The 8022-nt window shown below is 38.0% G+C and overlaps 1 pseudogene; it reads right to left on the bottom strand.

Moving 5' to 3' along the window:
• Positions 1 to 6867: 6867 nt before the first annotated feature.
• On the bottom strand, positions 6868 to 7579 carry LOC111139432 (annotated as a pseudogene).
• Between the last annotated feature and the right edge of the window lie 443 nt (positions 7580 to 8022).

Here is an 8022-nt window from a genome sequence, read left to right as displayed (position 1 = left end):
GAGATGCAACATGGAGGGTTAAGGGGGTAGGAGAAGAATAAATGAAACAAGATGGGATTGGGAGGGAGACAAACTATAAGTGACTCTTAATCTCACAAAACAGAGGGTTGCTGCGGGGAGGGGGGTTGGGAGAGAGGGTTGGGGTTATGGACATTGGGGAGGGCATGTGCTATGGTGAGTGCTGTGAAGTGTGTAAACCTGGCGATTCACAGACCTGTACCCCTGGGGATAAAAATATATTATATGTTTATAAAAAATTAAAAATTAAAAAAATATTATAATATATAATATGTAATGTGTGTATATGTATGTGTGTGTGTCTGTGTGTGCATGTGTATTTCTTTCTTTCTTTTTTTTTTTTTTGTTTGTTTTCCTTTTGCAGTTCATCTTATGTGCTTTCCAATTACATGGTATCCCAGATCACTGATACATTGTTAAACATTCATTAGTCTACTGCTGATTCCCTACAGTGTAATTTTTAAAGATTTATTTATTTAAGAGAGATAAAGATAGTTGAGGGGTAGGTATAAAGGGAGAAAAAGGATAGAATCTCCAGGAGACTGTCCACTGTGAATGGAACCTTGTGTGGAGCTCCATCTCATGACCCTGATAGCATGACCTGAGCTGAAAACAAGAGTTGTACCCTTAACTGACTGTGTCTCCTAGGTGCCCCTACTCTAGTCTGTTTTTTATTTGAGTTATTGTATTCTTCAAGTTTGATTTTTTTTTTTTTTAAACTATCACCAAGTCCTTCGATGCTTCTCTCCATTCCAGGGAGCATCTTGATGATCATTACTTTAAATTCTTTATCAGGCATATTGCTTATATCCACTTCATTTAGTTATTTTTCTGAGGATTTGTCTTGTTCTCTTTTTTCCCTTTAATTTCAATTAGCCTACATATAATACATTATTAGTTTCAGAAGTAGAGTTCAGTTATTCAACCACATACAACACCCAGTGCTTATCACACCACATGCCCTCCTTAATGTCCATCACCCATTTACCCCTTCCCACCACACACCTCCCCTATAGCAGCTCTGTTTGTTTTCTATAGAGTCTCATGGTTTGTCTCCCTCTCTGATTTCTCACCATTGATTTTCCCTCCTTTCCCCTATGATTGCCTGTACTATCTTCTTTCTTTTGGAGCATGGTTTTGTTTACTGATCTTTCCTGTCTGTAATTTTTCTATGGGTTAGATGGAACAGCTTCTTCCAAAATTAAAGGAATGGTCTTGGGTATGGTCTTCCTTTATGAAGACTGTGTGTGCTTGGCACCATTTACTAACTGACTGGAGCTATGGCTGGTGTGACCAGGGTGTCTTGGAGATTTCCATTCAGTGAATATTATATCAGGACATCTAAAGCTAGATTGGACACGGGCTGTTATGTCTCAGTGTTTTATGTGTTGAGGATAGGCAAAACTGAAGTGGGTGCAAGCCAGGATGAACTAGCAGGGTCCACCCCGGTTGGGGCACTGGGTTTGAGGCAGTATGCAGTTTGGGAGGTGCCTGAGTTCCTTGTGCATAGGGTGCCCTGGCCTGATGGCTGGGGTGCAAGGTGGTGGGGGAGGGATCAGGGCTCTATGAACATAGGACACCTTGGCAGGAAAGTTGAAAGTGAAGTGAGTAAAAACTGGAGTGTTCCAGGACTCTCCACACATAGGATTTCCTGAAGGGGTGGCTGAAGCTTAGGAGGGGTTCATGCCAGGAGGTCTTGCGGCAGGCTATGCCAGGGATCCCGGGCAGGACAACCGAAACTAAAATGTGCATGGGTTGAAGTGGTCCCTGAGCTCCCTGTGAAAAATGTGTCCTGGCAGGACAGCTGAAGCTGAAATTCATTCAAACTAGGGGATTCCATGGTGCTCAGCAGCAGGGATGCCATGGTCATGGTTGTTCTACTGGAGCCAAAGTGGTGCAAGCATGTGTGTTCCAAGTGGCTTCATATAGTGGGTGTCTCACTGGAGTGGCTAAAACTGATGGAAGCATGGGATAGGGGATTCCACGGTACTTCATGCAGAAATCACCCAGGGAGGTGCAAACATCAGATGAGAGGTTCCAGACCACTCTATATTGGGGATGCTCTAGTCAGCTGAAAAGTTCTAGAGTACTGAGCATGGGGAGAGTGCCCCATCAAGCTATTGTGTGGGTCTGAAGTGATCTTCAGTGCTTTGCACCTGTATCACCTTGGTGTAAAGCCTGGGGCTATAGTGAATGCTAATCAGGAGTGTCCCAGGGTATACCACTCCATAACAACCTTGGTGGAACAGCTGGGGCTGGTGTAGGCTATGAGCTCTGGGCTCACTGAGGCATCAAACCAATTAGGGTAGTGGACTAGTCTGCAATTTCAAGGTGGAGGGTGTTCATAGACTCTGTCCATCAATCCATCCCCTAGAAGCACCCCAGCCATTTGCTGGTTCTTGGGCTGACTGTTTTACAGGCTACTTGCTCTTTAAAACTATTGATTTTATAAGAAGATATTGCAAAGAGAAAAGAGGAGCATCTTGGTGGTGCAGTTCGGTGAGCATTAGACTTCCGTGTTTGGTTGGGTTATGATGTCAGGCTTATTCAGTAGGCTCTGTTCAGGCTCCACTCCCAGTGCAGAGCTGGCTTCAGACTCTCCCTCTGTTCCCTCTGCTGTGTGTGCTCTTTCTCTAATGAATCAATAAATCTTTGAAAAAAGAAAAAAATAGGAAAAGAAAATAAATAAAAGAAACAAAACCTATCCATTTGTTTTTTTTCCATGCCATGGTGTGACCAGGTCTTGTGTTGGCTTGTGGACCCAGCCCTCACAAACAGTAGGTGCCTCTGATCAAAAGCATTCCCAATGCCCTTCTGTCCTTGTAAGCAAGTGGTTTTTTTTTGTGTGTGTGTCCTAGCATGATTGGGACTGGTATGAGTTTGTAGACCTGTGTCTTGCTGAGGCAGCACGTGGCCACTGGACCCTGCTCCAGTCTGTGCTTTTAAAGTGGAAAGGAAAGGAAACATTAACTTGTCATTCTTAAGTCTCCATCGCCCAGAAAGCATTGCCACAGCTACTCTGCCATTTGGCAGAGTTCAAGTGTTGGCTCTTTTATACGCTATGTTATTCTCTTTTAAACTGCATTTTTTTTTTTTCTGTGCCCAAGAACAAAAGACTATTCTTAGTCCATCAATACCATCTCTTCTTTATAGCATTCACAGCATTGAGGATGTTTCCCTTTATTATCATGTGTCCAGCTGTCTTGGTGTTGTGTTTTGCCATTCTTTCTTGTGTTGTGGGAACCCCACCCTTACTCAAGGATCCCCCTACTGGGATGTTAAGCATATACCTTCTCCCACTGTGGTGCCACAAACTCCCCTTTATTTTTCTGCCAGAATTTTTGGAGATATTATATATATATATATATATATATATATATATATATATATATATTCTACCATATGATTTAGCCATTCCAGTCCTATGTAGATACCAAAGAGAAAAAGAAAACATGTTTATATGCAAATTTATATAACACAATTTCAGATTTAATTGTTTATAGTCTAAACTTAGATATAATGGAAACAAATTTTTTGAAGGGGGAAGTGATGTCAGTATTATGAGAGCATGACTCATCACTTTTTTCTCTTCCCTTTGATTTACAAATAATTCAGTATCCATAACCAAAACAAAACAACAACAACAACAAAAACTTTGAATAGTGTAGCAGGATACCTGAAAGATCCATATATTTGTGCACCCGAAAGTTGATGGATTGGACAGCAGAAGATGGTGTGGAGCCAAGAAGAGTGGTAGCAAAGTTGGAGGCAGCAGGAGTAGTAGTGGTAGAAAAAGTGTTGCAAATTCCAGTAGTGGGACAGTGAGATCTTTCTGGCAAAACAGGTGGAGGGTAAAGGCAGTGAGCAACATTCTGCCCAGCAATTCGCAGCTAGAGAGCCCTGCTGCTCTCTTTGAGGAGAGACTGCAATGACTGAGGAAAGGGAAATAGACAAAGAAATCTGAAGGATAATGTCTCCTGCTATTTGCCCTGAAATTCTGGACCATGGACTTCTGGAACCCCCAACACTACTCAGGGGCCCCCTACTGGGGTGCTAAGTCTATATTTTCCCCCACTATACCACAAGATTCCCTTTACTTTTGTGCCAGATTTTTTAAACTTAATTAAATAAGAAAAATTAACATACAGTGTTAAACTAGTTTCAGTTGTACAAAAGAGCCTTTTATTTTGTTTGTCTCTCACTCTCTTTTTCCTGTCAGCTTTAAATAATAATAATGCTGCTTTTGCTCCCAACTTCAGTAGCAAGTCAGCTCTGGTAGGAGAAATTAAAAAAAATTGTGTGCCACCTTGTGGAAAACACAAAAAGGCTCATAACTGTCAACCTGTGAACTGTTAAAATCAAAGAAAACAAAGCTTTCCCTAAATAATAAAGACATTTGCTACTTTAAATGCAACAACAAATTGAACTTTTTATCAAACACGACAAAAATTTGTAGTAATATATCACAAAAAATGAAAGTTTTCCAGCAACTGAACCCAAAGTTATCGAGTTTGCAATCTAACTGATAAATTCAAAGTGGCTGTTACAAAGGAGTTCCACCGGCTACATGAAAACTCAAGAAGACAATACAATGACCTCAAGAATAAAATTAATAACCAGGAGGAATACTTTACTAAAGAGATTGAAATTCTAAAAATGAAGTCAACAGAAAGTCTAAAGCTGAAGAACTCAATAAATAAAATAAAAATGCAATAAAAAACATTGGAAATAGAGCATATCAGATGGAAGAGATAATTAGTGAGATAGAAAATAAAAAGGTAGAAATGATTCAGGTGAAAAGGGAGATAAAAATAAGATTTCTTCTAATTGAAGTAATTTGACAAGATTTATCAGACTCCATTAGAAAAAGTGAACATAAAAACCAGGAGGAAAAGAAAAGGAGGAGGGGACAGAGAATTTATTTAAAGAAAAATTAGTTGAGAACTTCCCAGTCTGTGGGATGAACTGAACATGCAGTCTAAGGAGCTAATAAAATGCCCTACTATCTCAATGTAAAAATACTTTCTTTTAAGATATAGTATATTAAAATTGCAAAAGCCAATGACAAAGAATTTTGAAGAGAGCCAAAGAAAAAGATGGTAATTTAAAAGGAATCTCAGAAATAAGAATGTGGAGAATGGGGAAAACAGATTTCCAGTTACGGAATAAATAAATCATGGGAATGAAAGGCATAATATAAGGAATATAGTCAATAATATACTAATATTGTATGGTGAAAAATGATAGCTACACCCGTGGTTAGCTTAGCATAACATAGAAATGTTGAATCACTGTGTTATATACCTGAAACTAATATAACATTGTGTGCCAACTATACTCATGTTAAAAAAAAAAAAAAGACATGGATGGGACTGGAGGAGATCATGCTGAGTGAAATAAGTCAAGCAGAGAGAGTCAATTTTCCTGTTTCATTTACTTGTGGAGCATAAAGAATAACATGGAGGACATTAGGAGAAGGAAAGGAAAAGTGAATTGGGGGAAATCAGAGGGGGAAACAAACCATGAGAGACTGTGGACTCTGAGAAACAAACTAAGGGTTTTGGAGGGGAGAAGGTGGCAGGATGGGTGAGCCTGGTGGTGGGTACTAAGGAGGGCATGTATTGCATGGAGCACTGGATGTGGTGCACAAACAATGAATATTGGAACACTGAAAAAATAAAATAAAGTTAAAAAATTAAAAAAACAAATTAAAAAAGATAAATTGTGACATTAAAATATAAAAGGAGAATAATAAAAGGATGAGACCTCTACAGGCAAGTAAAGATAAATTGATATCAGCAGAAACAATAAAACTATTTTATCTATAAAAGTGATTGTGTAAACTTTATGGTAACCACTGAGCAAATACCTAGATTTGATGCAAAACTTAAACAAACAAACATGTGAAACTGAGTAAATCACCATGGAAAGCTGTTAGCTTACAAAAGCAGAGAGAGAAAAAGAAACAATGGGGACCAAAAAATAAACAGAAGACAAAAGATAAGGTGATAGTAATAATTGTAGTACATATTAATAATTGCATAAGTTGCAAATGTATTAAACTTTCTAGTCACAAAGCATAGAATGGCTGAGGGAAGAAAAATCCCATTATGTGCTGCCCATAGGAAACATATCTCAGCCACAAAGACACACATAAGCTCAAAATAAAAAATAGAAGATGACATTTCAAGCAAATAGAATAGAAAATAAATGTATGAAGACTACAAAAGAAAAGGATAGCCATGCAAAATAGACTTTAAGTAAAAAATGGCAACAAAAGGCAACGATCATTATTTAATGATAAAATGGTCAGTTTTGAGAAGAAGCTTTATTGCAATTACTGCATGTTAAAAAATTTAAATCTCAAATAAAAAAAATAACTTTACATCTCAAGTAACTTGAAAAGCAAGAACAAAATTAAGCTCAAATTTAGCAGCAGGAAGGAAATAATAAATATCAGAACAGAAATAAATGAAATAGAGACCATAGAAACAGTGGAAAGGATTAGTGAAAGCAAGTGCTGGTTCTTCAAAAAAAATAAGTTAGATTAAGAAAAAAAAGTAAACTCAAATAAAATTGGAAATGAAAGAGGAGACATTAAAACTGACTTTATGGAATTATATATAATCATAGGAGATTACCATGAACAATTTTTTTACCAGAAAAATACATAATGTGAAATATATAGATACATTTCTAGAGATATACAACCTACCAGAACTGAATCAGGAAGAAATAAATCATCTGAACAAATCAATAATAAAGAGATTCTTTTTTGACAGGAAATAAGAGTTATTTGGTGCACATGAAGAAGTAGAGGCACTGCAGAAGCTGTTATGAGCTCAGAGTTCACCATTTGTCCAGGGGGCCACAATTAAGGACATATTTGACCCTATAGCCATGTGGGATGAGCTACTTTTCAGCCATCATGTATTCAAATTTATCTTCATTAAACTTAGTACAACCCCACTTTTTTGGAAATGTGGATGTCCTGGAAGCCAGGGAACTTGAACTTGGACTTGTGTAGGGCTCAGTCACATGCACCTTGTTCTGCAGCTTCCTACAGATGGACATCATGACATGGTTTATGTGAACACTGGTCACTGTGCCCTGGGATTTTCTAAAGGTACCCCACATATCTATATGGAGCGTATCAGCCACAGCATTGGATATCTTGTTGCTACAGGTGACATGGAAGGGGTGGAGTTGTACTAAGATGTGAAGACCATCTTTGCCACAGCTTTTCACCATGTTCTTTATGGCACAGATACAGACAGCCTCCAGGGCTTCAGAAGAGAGAAGGTGTCATATTCCTCTGACACCTGTGGCCACATAGTGGGAACACATCTACTTCTGCCTTCTTCCACTCCAGGTCAGAGACTCAGATTTTGGGCATTAAAAAAACAACAACAAAAAAAACAAAACAAAAAAAACAAAAAACAAAAAACAAAAAAATAAAACAAAACAAAAAAAACACAAAAAAAAAAACCCTGCAGAAGCAAGACTTTGTATATGGCTTGTTATTACAATACTGGTAACACCAGGCAGGATGGTGACCCATGGTACACCATGGTACACCATGGTACACCAGGATCTTCAGTGGTGCACTATGGAAAAGAGCTAGAGATTTAATCAGTAATCAACTCAGAAAATTCCACAGCAGACAACTTCATTGGAGACGTCTTTCAAACATTTAAAGTAGAATTAGTACCATTCTTCCTCAAAATCTTGCAAAATACCTAGAAGGAATCATTATAGGGAGCCAACATTTCTTTGATACAAAAATCAGATAAGGATATAACAAGAAAAAGAAAACTACCAACCTACATACTTAAGGAATGCAGGTGCAAAAATTCTAAACACAATATTAGTAAACCAATTTCAAGAACACATTAAAGTCTTATACTCCATGACTAAGTGCCATTTATCCCTAGGATACAAGGATAATGCAAGATATAAAATCCAATAAAATGTAACATATCACATCAATATAATAAAAGGGAA

This window comes from Enhydra lutris, unplaced genomic scaffold, assembly GCF_002288905.1.
Source record: "Enhydra lutris kenyoni isolate GAN:26980312 unplaced genomic scaffold, ASM228890v2 scaffoldscaffold106, whole genome shotgun sequence".
NCBI lineage: Eukaryota > Metazoa > Chordata > Mammalia > Carnivora > Mustelidae > Enhydra > Enhydra lutris.
The sequence above is the reverse complement of the archived record's forward strand: the minus strand, read 5'-3'. Positions and strand labels throughout refer to the sequence as shown.